The following is a 14,253-nucleotide window of genomic DNA, read 5'->3' on the forward strand; positions in this document are numbered from 1 at the left end:
AAAGCTGTCTGGCCAACATGTAAATCTATCAATCACATATAAAATCAGATATAAGACTGTATCAGCATGGGAACTTGTAAACATGACTCTGTTTCCCAGCGGACTGATAAAATGCACCCTGACTCTGAGACTAGGGCACTGTCCCAAATAGCCCATCTGAAATAGACTTGTGGTCTTGTGACCTTCCCTAAAACATGTTTGTGAGATCCAAAAGACTGTAGGATATCCCATTTGCCACTGTATTATTCAGAAGGGTCCTCACAAACACCCCCTTTAGGCCACACTGGAGCAAACTTCACCACAGACTACTATCACCTATATGTGGCATCATGTCACCAAAATGTGGAATTTTGTTACTGAGGCTGGCATTTTGGACAGGGTCCAACTGCTATATACGTACATTAAGTAAGAAAATAATTAGTGTGTCTGAAATCACAAGCGCGCAAAAATGTCAAATTGACCCACAATGCCTAAAAGGGAAGGAGCTCTCTTTTCTAATTTTATATATTGCATAGAATATATATTTATACTGCATAGAAAATAGCTGCCCGGGACTGTTGCCAAAATGGCCATCGAGTGGACTAACTTGGCTTAAAGGAATAGTTCACTTTAAAATGAAAATGCTTTCATCATTTACTCACCCTCAAGTTGTTTCAATCCTGTATGATTTTATTTTATTTTTTTATTTTTTTTATCTTCCTTTGTGTTCAGCAGAAGAAAGACATTTTTATATGTATGAAAGTTTTTTTTATATATGTATAAAAGATCAGAGGTGTTGCATAAGACATGTTACTGCAATGAGTGCGGAGTCGTAATAAGGTCTGCTGTGTTGGTCATGAGAGAGATGTGCTGCAGGGATTGGCTGGTACCTGTCTAGGTGGTGGTACTCCAGTGATGATTGGTGGCGTACTTAGGAGGAGGCTTCAGGGCCTGGAAGAGTCTCTCAGTGTGATAAACACCTGCAAACAGATCATGAGGAAACACTGTTAGCTGCAAAACATATACATATAATAAGTGAATGTTTTAAGGCTGTTACTGATAAAGAAAATATCTGTATAAATTTGGGAGGAAGAACACATGGGAGTATGTGTTGCTAACACACAGAATGAGCTCATTAGTTCTTTAATGAGATCGCATTAAAGCAAATAGGCAATCAGCGTACAATTGTCTACGACACACACACACCTGGACACACCAAAGAGACAGACCTTCACTACAGCACACACATTTAGTGTTGAATGGCACACCTAGACTGCAAAACCCTTAATTTTCTCACTTTGCAAACACAGGCAATACGTTAGGCTACCGACATGAAGGCTTATTATGCTTTAAATTTTCAGCTGCCATTACTTCAGTCTTCAGTGTCACATGACTCTTTAGAAATCATTCTAATATGCTGATCTGATACTCAAGAAACATTTCTTGATTGTTCGATTAATATAAATTTCAAAAGAAGATCATTTATTTGACATCTTTTGAAGTATCTGAGTGTCATTTTGGATCAATTTAATAAAGTTTTTTGTAATCCGGCTCTCAAAAAGTATGAAAAATTTGGATTTATCAGCCAATATATGGGTTATCGGCTTTCAAATATAAAGAATTATCGGTTATCGTACCGGCCAAAATTTTCATATCGGTGCATCCATTAAAAAATAACTTTCTGACCCCAAACTTTTGAACACCACTTCACAGAGAAGACAAACCCTCAATGCAGAACAATAAGCGGAAAGAAAGACAAAATAAGTTCAAACATTTCTCATGTTCCTACACTATGTGGAGAGGGTTTGTCAATCTTTTAGGACAAGGGTTTTGGAAAGCTTCAGGCATATCTGTATCTTTTCTCATTGAGATTTACTATATCTATTGTAAGTTGCCCTAATTAAACAAACAAACAAACAAATAAAGTAAAAAGTAAATTATATTACAAGAAATAAGTTTAATTTAAATAAAAAATAATATTTTACCCAATATTTGTATTTTCTGTGTATAACGCCATTAGCTTAGCACATGCTAACACCAAATTCTATTGAAATGCTGTTTGATGACACAGCAAGTTGAAGCCTATGTAGAGCTGTCCAAATCAGTCACATTTATATTTAAGATGCCTTAGAAGTAAGTTGCCTTTATAGACTGTAAACAGCAAGGCACCTCAATATGTTTTGAAACAGACCATTTATCTCCTTCACACACTCCATGGACATAAAGAAAGCCTGACATAGATTTTCACTGCATCATTCTGGCAGCCATTCGTGGGCAAACAAGTCTCTGATGGAGGCACAAGAGAACATCTCCACAGGCCTGAACTAAATAAAGAGCTCTAGTTATCAGTGTATGACAGCAGCTCTGATACAATAGTCACCTCTGCTCAACTCCATTCATAGCCGCTTCAACAAGTCTTTATTATGGAGAATAATGTACTTATTGTGACTGCAGCTTTGGTTCCAGATAAACCTGAACAACTCTATATTCCCTTCAGCTTTTGGGACTGTTTGTGTGAGTGATAGAGTTATAAAGAGTGCCAGTAATAACTATCCTAGAAAAATCTGAAAAGAAAAGATGGACATATTTAATGGTTTACTGTGTTTATCCTCTATCTGTTATCCCCTATAAAACAGTACTGCAGTGTTAACATGGTGTGCAATTAATATCAGAATAGCAGACATTCTGGCAGATTCGTTTTAAAGGGAAAGTATTAAAGGGATAGTTCACCCTAAAACAAAAATTGAGTCATCATTTACTCACCCTGGTGATGTTCTAATGTCATATGCCCTTCTTTCTTTTAGGACCACAAAAGGAGAATAAAATGGCTTTTCAGGGTTAAAAATAGTATAATTGCTGTGAAATGCATCTAAAAATGTTCAATAACTTTACAAAATAATACAAATAGCAGGTCTAAATCTATCTACAGTATGTATCTTGTTCTGGTGTTCTTGTTCAGAAATGAGCAGCAGAGCTCTGACTCCCTACTTGCGCTTCAGGGAATCTGAGGTGAAAATGTAGCGTTTTCCTCTCTGCCACCAGATAATATGCAAGCGCTCCACACAGTGACTCACACTGCATGAACATGAGGGCCCTTTGCGGCATGTTCACACTGAGAACTCCAACAAGACAGAATAATACCACCCTCGCAGGCACAGAGAGCCCCACACGTGTCCCAGAAGCAGCAAACTGACATACTGTACTGCTGCAGCAGATGGGATTTAATGCGTCCTTAACACACACCAACACACAGAAGCAAACAACTGTCATGCATACACACTGAAAACACACAAGTAGGCCTACATACTAACAAAGTTATAAAAATGCACTCTATTCCACACTATAATGGCATTGGTAACTAAAATGTGCATTATTTGATCTATATTTGTATATGTAAATAAATTACAAAGCTATATATATATACACTCACCTAAAGGATTATTAGGACACCTGTTCAATTTCTCATTAATGCAATTATCTAATCGACCAATCACATGGCAGTTGCTTCAATGCATTTAGGGGTGTGGTCCTGGTCAAGACAATCTCCTGAACTCCAAACTGAATATCAGAATGGGAAAGAAAGGTGATTTAAGCAATTTTGAGCGTGGCATGGTTGTTGGTGCCAGACGGGCCAGTCTGAGTATTTCACAATCTGCTCAGTTACTGGGATTTTCACGCACAACCATTTCTAGGGTTTACAAAGAATGGTGTGAAAAGGGAAAAACATCCAGTATGCGGCAGTCCTGTGGGCGAAAATGCCTTGTTGATGCTAGAGGTCAGAGGAGAATGGGCTGACTGATTCAAGCTGATAGAAGAGCAACTTTGACTGAAATAACCACTCGTTACAACCGAGGTATGCAGCAAAGCATTTGTGAAGCCACAACACGCACAACCTTGAGGCGGATGGACTACAACAGCAGAAGACCCCACCGGGTACCACTCATCTCCACTACAAATAGGAAAAAGAGGCTACAATTTGCACAAGCTCACCAAAATTGGACAGTTGAAGACTGGAAAAATGTTGCCTGATCTGATGAGTCTCGATTTCTGTTGAGACATTCAGATGGTAGAGTCAGAATTTGGCGTAAACAGAATGAGAACATGGATCCATCATGCCTTGTTACCACTATGCAGGCTGGTGGTGGTGGTGTAATGGTGTGGGGGATGTTTTCTTGGCACACTTTAGGCCCCTTAGTGCCAATTGGGCATCGTTTAAATGCCACGGCCTACCTGAGCATTGTTTCTGACCATGTCCATCCCTTTATGACCACCATGTACCCATCCTCTGATGGCTACTTCCAGCAGGATAATGCACCATGTCACAAAGCTCAAATCATTTCAAATTGGTTTCTTGAACATGACAATGAGTTCACTGTACTAAAATGGCTCCCACAGTCACCAGATCTCAACCCAATAGAGCATCTTTGGGATGTGGTGGAACGGGAGCTTCGTGCCCTGGATGTGCATCCCACAAATCTCCATCAACTGCAAGATGCTATCCTATCAATATGGGCCAACATTTCTAAAGAATGCTTTCAGCACCTTGTTGAATCAATGCCACGTAGAATTAAGGCAGTTCTGAAGGCGAAAGGGGGTCAAACACAGTATTAGTATGGTGTTCCTAATAATCCTTTAGGTGAGTGTATATACATATATATATATAGTTCAGATGCAAAAACCTCTTTATTTTTATCAAGCTTGTTTATTTAAGGTCAGTAATTTCACTTAAATGACAATTAATAGGTAATTTTCATTGCCATTTAAGTGAAATTACTGAACTTAAATAAACGAGCTTGATAAAAATTCTAGAAGAAAATTTCAGATGGCACTTAGAGGCTTTTGCATCTGAACTCTTCATATATATATATATATATACACTGTATACACACACACACACAAACATATATATACAATATATATACATAATTTTTTTTTTTTTATTACCAATACATATATGTAAAAACATATATAGATATTAAAATAATATGTAACAACAACAAAATTGTTTACATTATTTTATATAAAATCAACAAGGGTCAGACACTTTTTTTAAATCAGTATTTTTGTCATGTTTTCCAGACAAATATCCCTAAAACAAGATAAATTTAACAAAGCAAAAAGCCGGATCAATTAGGACAAAAAACTAAATAATTTTATTAAATATATACTGTATTCTCAATGTATATTGTACCTTACATCACACAACTATAGGATGGTTCAAAATGTTTGTTATTTTTAAACTGATTAAGATGATTTGCATTGAATTTATTACGCTGCAGTTCCTTCCTAAAATTACCGGCCAGTTTTATTTACTCGCCAAAGCCAAATCATATTGGCACTTAGTTAGTGTTCATTTTGGACCCTGAATACTAGGCAGTAAAGGCAGGGGAGAACAGCGAGAGGGGGGAGGATGGGCCCAGTGCTGTCTGGAAAAGATCTGTGTTAACCGCAGGCTCTGGTGTGGCCATCTCGCTTTCTTTTCAGGATGTCATTATGTGATTTTCAGAGCGAGCAGTGTCTAAATTAGCCCTGTGCCTCCCTCAAATAAACTCACTGACTACACAACTCAAAAAGAGAAAGAGAGGGGGAAAAAAGAACTGCGCTAACTTGGAGAAACTCCAAATCAAGCACATTATTCAAAAACCTGAAAAAGGCAGAAGCCAGAGTGAAAAATAGACACATGACAGCAGAGCTGCTGTATGCCTGAATGTTCAGAGCAGATCTGCATGTTTAAAGCAGGAAGAATGGCAGATGGCATAAATATGCTTCTGCTGAACTGCTATCTCACCCCAGCACTGTGGTCTATGAACACTACACGGCCAACAGACGGGCTTTATGCACTCCAGAATGTGCATTTCCATGAAACCACAATAGTTTAGAACTAAAATGGCTTGATGGCAGAGAGAAGAGTCTCTGAAGAGCTCAACAACTTCGAGGTAAAAAACTTGCTCATCTGCCTTTCATTTTCCTGACTGCGAGACTGAGAAGAACATCTGCCTCTGCCTCGGGAAAACATACATTATATTTTATAATTTAATGTATGCATTAAAGTAAACATGAAACACAATTGGGGTGATGCAGGATCTTTATACAGTGAATGGCCTTGAAAAAAAGACTGTTCGTCTATCACTCACAGTCTCATTTTCATCTGCATTAAATTCAATATGGTGTCTAATAGACAAAAAAAAAAAAAAAACGTATTGGTAATTACTTAACCTGCCTAATGTCTATGAAGCTGGAGGGTAGTAGGGGTTGAAAAGAAAGAGGCATTTATGACAATCTGAAAAGCAAAGTTGTTTAGAAGGCAGAGCAAGTAATACTTAGACAAAGGATTACACTTTTTTTTTTATCCAGAAAAACATGCAGAAGTAGACCAGGAATGTGTGCATCAAGAAAATAAATAAGTCAATTTTGATTACATGTTGACTTTAAATACCTCTGCCCTCTAGAGATAAGTCATCCAACCCACTATCAGCAAACTTTAATGTGCAAAAAGCCTAGGGAAGCCACAGAGACGAGTGTGATTCCTAGAGACACCTATTTTTAGTAAAATCTTTCAGGTAGTGTGGACATTTTACGCGAGCCATCCCGCCCAAAAAAAACAACAAAAAAACATTAACATTAACATTGGAAGACTAAAATTAAAACAGATTTTTTTTTTATGGAGCCACACTGGTAAAGACACCCTTGAAAATAGGGAACTAATTACTTTAAGACTTAGCTATTCATGATAAGGATGAGTTTGTATTCTTAAACTTGCCTTAAAAGACCTCAGTGCCGGATATCTCAAATTTTATCCTGTGATAAAGATATCATTAAACCAGACATGATATGACAGTCAGTCATCACATTTCACTCTCTTGTAGAGATACTAATAAAAATGACAAGATCAGTTGATGGACTTTGGATTTATCTTTCATTATATAGTAATATTATCTGAGCTATGGGCTTTCCTAATATCTAATTTATGAGATTGTTAAGATGGTTGTCTCTGTTATAGTAGATGATGGCTTTGTAATAAAGCTGGAGACAGTTTTCTTCTATTAAAGAATAAATATTTGCTAACAAGCAAGGGATAAAAACCACTGCATTTCTGTGTAGAGTTGTTAATAAATCAAGAGAATGTGGGATTGTTGTTTTAAGAGGCAGATTTCCCACTAAAGACTGTTTAAACCTGCTTTAAATGGACAGACAAAGTACAGTTTACCAGGATTTATTTTTAATTTATGCTTTACCGTTAAGCTGTGATTAGAGACGAGAATTAGAGATTAGAAACTTTCAGAGAGGTTTGAGAGAAGATTTTCAGAGAAGTTGTTTCTAAATTCATCTTTTTTTTAAAGCAGCCCCACTTTAGTCATTAAAGCACTGCTTTTGTAACAAATGTACGGAATTAACGACAAATTTGACAACAAATCTTGACTTTTCTGTTATGCTGCATAATCTGTATAGGTTTAAAAGGCAAAATGCTGTAACTACATATTGTCAAAACTGACAAATAACTGAAATTGGGTCTCTTACACTATATATTCTGTGACGGATGAGTTTGGATCAATTATGCTCAGATTCGGAGAATAGGGAGTGAGAAAACAGATTTTTTTTTTTTTTACCTTTAAAGGGATAGTTAATCCAAAAATAAAAGTTCTGTCATCTTTTACACACTCCAGACCTACAGAATATTACTTTCTTTTTTTCTGCTAAACTCAAAATAAGATGAAGATGAACATTGGAGCCTTTTGACTCGTACACAAAACAAATTTACACTAGTGGATATATTTGAAGACCTCTGATGCAAAAGCCTCTAAAAGCCAACTATGTCAAAAATGAGATAATAATATTGATGCTCTCCGCACATAGTATACGTTCATCAAATACTTTCACTTCAAACTCACAAAATCCCAGCCTCAGCCCATTCAGAAATGTTGGTACTTAGGTAGAAACCTATACATAGGAGCCTGGTACAAATGTTAATATTAAAGAAAAACGTTAGACGGACTTAAAGGCTTTTGCATCTGAAGTCTTCATTTATATATATACGTTTTTACTTTCTACAGAAGAAAATAAAAATTCATCCTGTCCAGTCACAACTTCTCAAAATGAAAGACAAGCAGCTTAGGTTTAATATCTCAGTATGGAATATAAGTGTGGGAATGCTCTGAAACCTTTCACACTCTAATTTCATGGAATGCACTAAATAACAAAGCATGATCACATTGCAGGACCTGGTATGACATCATATATGGAGTTCACAGAGTTCCTGACATGAGCGGAAGCTGTGACTGTAGTATCAGACTGTGAGCATCTCTCTCTCTCTCTCTCTCTCTCTCTCTCTCTCTCTCTCTCTATCTCTCTCTCTCTCTCTCTCGCAGGCTGAGAACCGTGCCCTGTCTGTCTGTCTGTCTGTCTGTCTGTATGTCTGTATGTCTTTCTGTCTGTCTGTCTTTCCTGCCCCTGCCAGACAGAGAAGAAGGGGGTGACCAATTCCCCCTTTTGGGCATTACATCATTGCTTTCCCTGCTGCAGTGCCTCCCAATGAAAGAGTCTGTGTGCCTGCCAAGTAAACAATTCTGTCTCTTCACATGCTTCCATACCGCACTGAGAAGAGTTTAAATACATCACAACTGACATATGTCATGTCATGGCAACATAAAAAACATGAACCCATCAGTTAACATTTGGCACTTTCAGAAAAGAAGCTCTTTTAATATTTTCTTTACGTAATGAGCATGTTTAAAGGGAAAGTTCACCCTGAAACGAAAATTCTGTCATCATTTACCCTCATTTCGTTCCAAACCTGTATGGATTTCATTCTTTTATAGAACAAAAATTATAAATTTTACCTTTTGTGTTCCATGGAAGAAAGAAATTGACACAAGTTTGGAACAACAAGAGGGTGAATAGAATTTTTGGATTAGAGAACATTCATTTGAAATGTTCCTTTAAGAAAAGTAAAACTGCAAACAATGATGAACAAACATTTCCATTAAAAAAACACTTTCTTCACAGGACTCATATCCAGCTGGGAATGACTGGAGGTCTAATATCTGTGCTGAAGTGAAAATACTCAACAAAAACAGTTAAAGTTGATTTATGATTTCACTTTTCTAACTATAGTTAGTGTGTAATGTTACTGTTTGAGCATAAATAACATCTGCAAGTTCAAAGCAAAGGAAGATATTTGCTTTTAAAGAAATCATTTTTTAAGGACTACAACAAACGGCTGTACACGACATTCCTCCCGGGTTAGTGATATCGCTAACCCTAAAATTTACATAAACCCCGCCCCCGGGAACACGCAGTCCATGTTGAGAAGAGGAAGAGTTGTTGTATTGCAGCACATTTGTGTTTTGTGAGTCTGCTCAAGCTGTCGCGTCTTTTCACATTCAATACAGTACGTAACACAAATGCAATATGCTACTCAAAGACTTGAAGATAGTTAACTCCACATCAGCAACATAAATTCATCAACTAACCTTTCAGAAACATCCTGCTGCATTCTACATGTTGTCACTTCTTCTTGAGTCTGTCCATCATTGTCCGACTTCAGTTTAAACATAAAAGGCAGAACAGTTTCTGCTATTTCAGTGCTTGTCTGCGTAAGGTAATCGGAACTGCTAACACACACAAGCTTTTGAAGCTCCGCCCTCTGTGCCGGGAGCACCAGCTCATTTGCATTTAAACGCATTTTTTTGCTCACCCTCGATACGAGACAATTTTAACATGCTGTAAAAAATTATCTGTGGGGTATTTTGAGCTAAAACTTCACATACACACTCTGGGGACATCAGAGACTTATTTTACATCTTGTAAAAAAGGGGCATTATGACACCCCTTTAATCAATCTCAAAACCTGTATTTTTACTATATTTACAAATGACAACAGGCAAGAGAAAATAATGTGTTACAACCGACTAACATGTGTCTCTATATCTAAGCACTCTGCGCACCAAGGTTTTTTTTATTCAAACACTGTCAGTTACTAATATCACTGATCAAATGATTGGTCATCTATATTTTTGGTCATTAAAAATCACATAGTATGTGCTATGAATTCACAGAAACCTATGCATATATTAATGATAATCGAATGAACTGTACATTCTTTTTTTAATATACAGTACATAATAATATTGTGCATATATAACCATAATTGCTTTTTCTTATATTTGAGACCAGGCTGTGCTTCAATGCAGCAGTCGGTGTCACTGAGGACAGCAGTTGGTTCCTGCATCAAGCTTTCTGCCATTACAGCACTGCAGGAGAGGGATAGACAGTAGACGAAACGGTCAATGGCCTTCTGGCATGATGCATGAAGACTACAGTCACCTGTATCGTGACCTTATTCAGCACAGACACAGCGGTGTATTGAGGGACAGAGATAAATGAATGAGAAAAGGTCACGTCGCGTATGGCACATGCTTTCTGTCATGACCACAACAGCTGAGGGGGAGAAAAGAATTGGGAAAGGAGTGGGCGTTGGCGTTTAACAACAATATAAACCAAGAATTCCTTTGTCAACTATTCAGTGATGAAACTGTCTCTAGTGAGATTCTGAGATCAGCCAGCCCTACAGTATGTGTAATGCAACCCATACTGCTTGGTGGCATGACAGCATTTAATGAGCAATGCTATACATATTACGCGCTATACTAGTCTAGAAATATTTAAATGTCAGTCTATTTCTCACATAAAGCTAAATTGTTATATACTGATAATCTTCCCCTCTGCTACAGCACGAGAACAGCTCTGAAATGAAAGTATTATTGGCATCCAACTTGAGCAATGGAAAGCTGTTCTTGAAATGGAATATTATCAGTTACAGTATAGAAAAAAGCTACATGGAAAATCATAATTGACTGAATCCCCTAAGGAAAAAAACAACAACAGACACAGCCCTATATAGATTTTAAATAAATAAATATACATACATATATACTTATATACAATGCACATGCATACACACACGCATTCAATAAAAAATTATATGTAAATTAAAAACTAAAGTAAATAATTAGAACAGACTTTCCCAACCACTGTGCCGCAGCACTAGTGTGCCGTGACAGGTGGTCAGTTGTGCTGTGTAAAATAAATAAAAAGAAATGCTACAAATAAGAATATATTGTCACTGTGGGCGGAAACCTCGTATCTCTATATTTTGTCATTTTTGTTCTATCATTTTTAAATATGAATGCTATTAAAAAAGGCTGTGAAAGGAAAAACCTTGTAACTCCATTGGATCCTTAAACTATCGGTCAAACCTCATAACTCTATCGCCTCTATTGTGAATGAAGTTCCGCGCACAGTCTCTACTTGCAATGCAAAGGTAAATAGAGAACTGATGTTTGAGTAAGTACACCATTTTCTTTACTCAATAAACACTTTGTCTATAAAGGCTTGTGTTTGTTTTTGTATTTAAAGAGCAGAGAAGGTATTTGCCATCTAGTTGAAGCAAATATACTGTTTTAAATATCCTGTGCATGATATAAAAGCGCTTCTTCTTTTATATCATGAGATTTTGACTAAATGTATTCAACAACAAGAAAATACAGTATATATATATATATATTTGTGTGTGTGTGTGTGTGTGTGTGTGTGTGTGTGTGTGTGTGTGTGTGTGTGTGCGTGTGTGTGTGCGCGCGCGTGTGTGCATACATACATACACACATATATAATCAGTTATAATATACATATACACACAGATGAATAGCATATAAATATTTTTTTGTGAATTTTCAGCTAGAAGTGAAATAAAGTGAAATTTATATCATATATTGATATATCACAGTATGAGTAATTGTATATCATGGTAACTGTATAAATACAATTGCTCATACTGTGATATAGTATTTAAGTTACTACATCACCCACCCCTGGGGACCCACACCATCATTAAATCACTGCCACCATCACTGTTATGCATCTGGACAGTCTATGGTGATGCTAATGGAGGGTGTCTAGACAGTCACCATCACGTCACCCTGACTCCAAAAAGCATGTTATCCCGACCGGCAAACACACAGACACAAAATTACATGACAACACATAACACACATCTGCTTCAATGTGTCCAGCATGCTAGTTAACAGGTACACTGATTCTCAAAAACAGCAGGAAAATGCACAGGCGATACATCATCAAAGAAATTCACAAGATAATGAAAGATGCTGACAAAAGCTGAAAAAAAGGAGGAAATGTAAAAACATAGAGGAATGTGAAAATGCCGGTACTGCCCGTATCAGCCTGTCAGATTCTCACTCACCTTATGTGCCAGAGCGTTACACACAATGACGCAGCATCTCTGCAGCACAGCGAGCAGGGAGGCAGAGAACAGGCGGAAGATTGAAAGAAAAGCGAGAAAAAAGGGATAAAGAGCCTACCTGATGAGATCTGCGGCTAGGATCCTGTTCTTAAGCGTGTAGCACAGAGGAAGACGGAGAACCTCAGATGGACCTGGAGAGAGAGAAACAAAGGAGAAAGAAATGTGGCAGGTGAGCTCAAGGTGTCCGCAGAGTTTCCCTTATATCAGTCACATGACCTCAGCAGCTACAATACACGTTCCTCGTCAATGGCCAGAGACACATGTGTGAGTTTAGCATGCGCCGTTCATACTGCCACCTTCCAGCAAGTGGGAGAGTGGTATGAGCGAGGGGTAGGGCGCTGTGTGTGTGTGAGAGAAAGAGAGAGAGTGTGTGTATGTGTGGCTGAAATGATAATATAATTAACATGTAAGCAAAAGCAGAAGTAAAAAAAAAATAAAAAAATGCATCTGTGATTGAGCAGAATGTTCTAGAACGAGCTCAGATGCTCTGAGGCTACATAAAAGGAGAGCAGATGAAAAGAATGACATTGCATACAATTAAAAAATCTATCTACAATGCAGTATCTCTATATTGTAACAGTTATAGATAATGATAATGGTAGTTTCTAAAAAGATTTCCCCAAACACTCCTACCGCACATTTTTCTGGGCCCTCAATCTGCTATTGTTCAGTCAAACACGTAGCCCCGCCCCAAACTCACGCAACTGGTGAAGAAGTTAGCTTCAAACCAAAAACGCATGTCAGTTCACTTGGTGGCCATCTTGGAAACACTGGGAAGATGTAGTCCTATGTACTTGAATGGCCTGAAGATCTCTTTAGTTTTTGTAGTGGTTAACGTGGTATTTTTTTACAAATACCACATTGTAAAAAAAATATTTCTGAAAGTTGTAAATAAGACAAAGATTATGTGAGCATGTTTTACAAGAAAATACTACTTCAGTCTTTCTATTTTCAAAATTTCACATTTTTAATGTTTTACTTGCCAATTCTTTGTAATTAATTGTGAAATTCACAAGCAATATCAGAGTGAAAATTGTTTCTATTTTCAGAGCACTGACTCAAAGTCCCTCTAAGACAAGTCATTTCACCTGGCGGCCATCTTTGAAACTATGACTTTACCAATTGGTGATTGGCTCTTTTCTTTAGAAAGTGGGACTTATTCCACCACATTGCGTGTTGCACTTTCTCCCATTCATAGTAATTCGAGTGCACCGTATTTCTGTATATAATGTCTTTGACTGACTGTGCAAAAACTTCGGAACTGTACTTGAATCGATAAGAGCCTGATTACAGTCATAAAATATCTGTTAAGAAGTTCCAACTCAGTCCTACTGTAAGAATATTTATGACAGCATGTGCTAACCGAATTCTTAAACTATCAATGTTAGTTTAACAAAGCAATGAAATCTAACCTAATATCCATTTCATCTTCACTTCTCAGGTTTTTTTTTTTTTTTTTTTCAGAAGTGATCTCCGGTTGGCCACAACTGTCACAGACCATATGAAATACCAGAGCAATGCAGACAGGAAACTTGGATTGGCAATCTGACAGTAGCTGGTGTTCATATGGCCTCGATAAAGACTCCCTTCCAACTGACTCATCCCAAAGCAATAAATCCTCCAAGCAGCTCTCTGCTCTAGTGGAGGTGAATGAGGGATTTATTGGAGCAACTTTACTCTGGACCGACCATGAACAAGTCCTATATTGGATTAGAATGATCACTGATTTAAAGTCAGCTTTTTATTTAGTTGAATGTTATAATAATGCCTTTATTTTAAATGAGATATGGAATATAAATCCAAGTAATATGGACCATTTTCGTGGCATACTGTAATTTATGTTTTTTTTCTTGACAGCCATCATGGTCACTATGAACTGTGTTTGTATGGAAAATAGTAGAATCATAAACAAAAAAATCTCCCTCTGTGTTCCATAGAAAAAAATAACAGCATACCTA

The 14,253-nt window shown here is 37.3% G+C and overlaps 1 protein-coding gene across 4 annotated transcripts in view; it reads right to left on the reverse strand.

Moving 5' to 3' along the window:
• The window catches only part of map2 (microtubule-associated protein 2), a 110,244-nt gene that overhangs the window by 60,390 nt on the left and 35,601 nt on the right, over positions 1-14,253 (reverse strand). For all 4 annotated transcript variants that reach the window (XM_084421391.1, XM_084421393.1, XM_084421392.1 and 1 more), the window contains exons 2-3: positions 12,354-12,426; positions 870-959 (exon numbers count right to left, since the gene is read on the reverse strand). The gene's annotated coding sequence lies outside the window, so the exon portion shown is untranslated. The remainder of the gene's footprint in view (positions 1-869; positions 960-12,353; positions 12,427-14,253) is intronic.

The sequence above is a fragment of the Rutilus rutilus genome (assembly GCF_951802725.1).
Source record: "Rutilus rutilus genome assembly, chromosome: 10".
NCBI lineage: Eukaryota > Metazoa > Chordata > Actinopteri > Cypriniformes > Leuciscidae > Rutilus > Rutilus rutilus.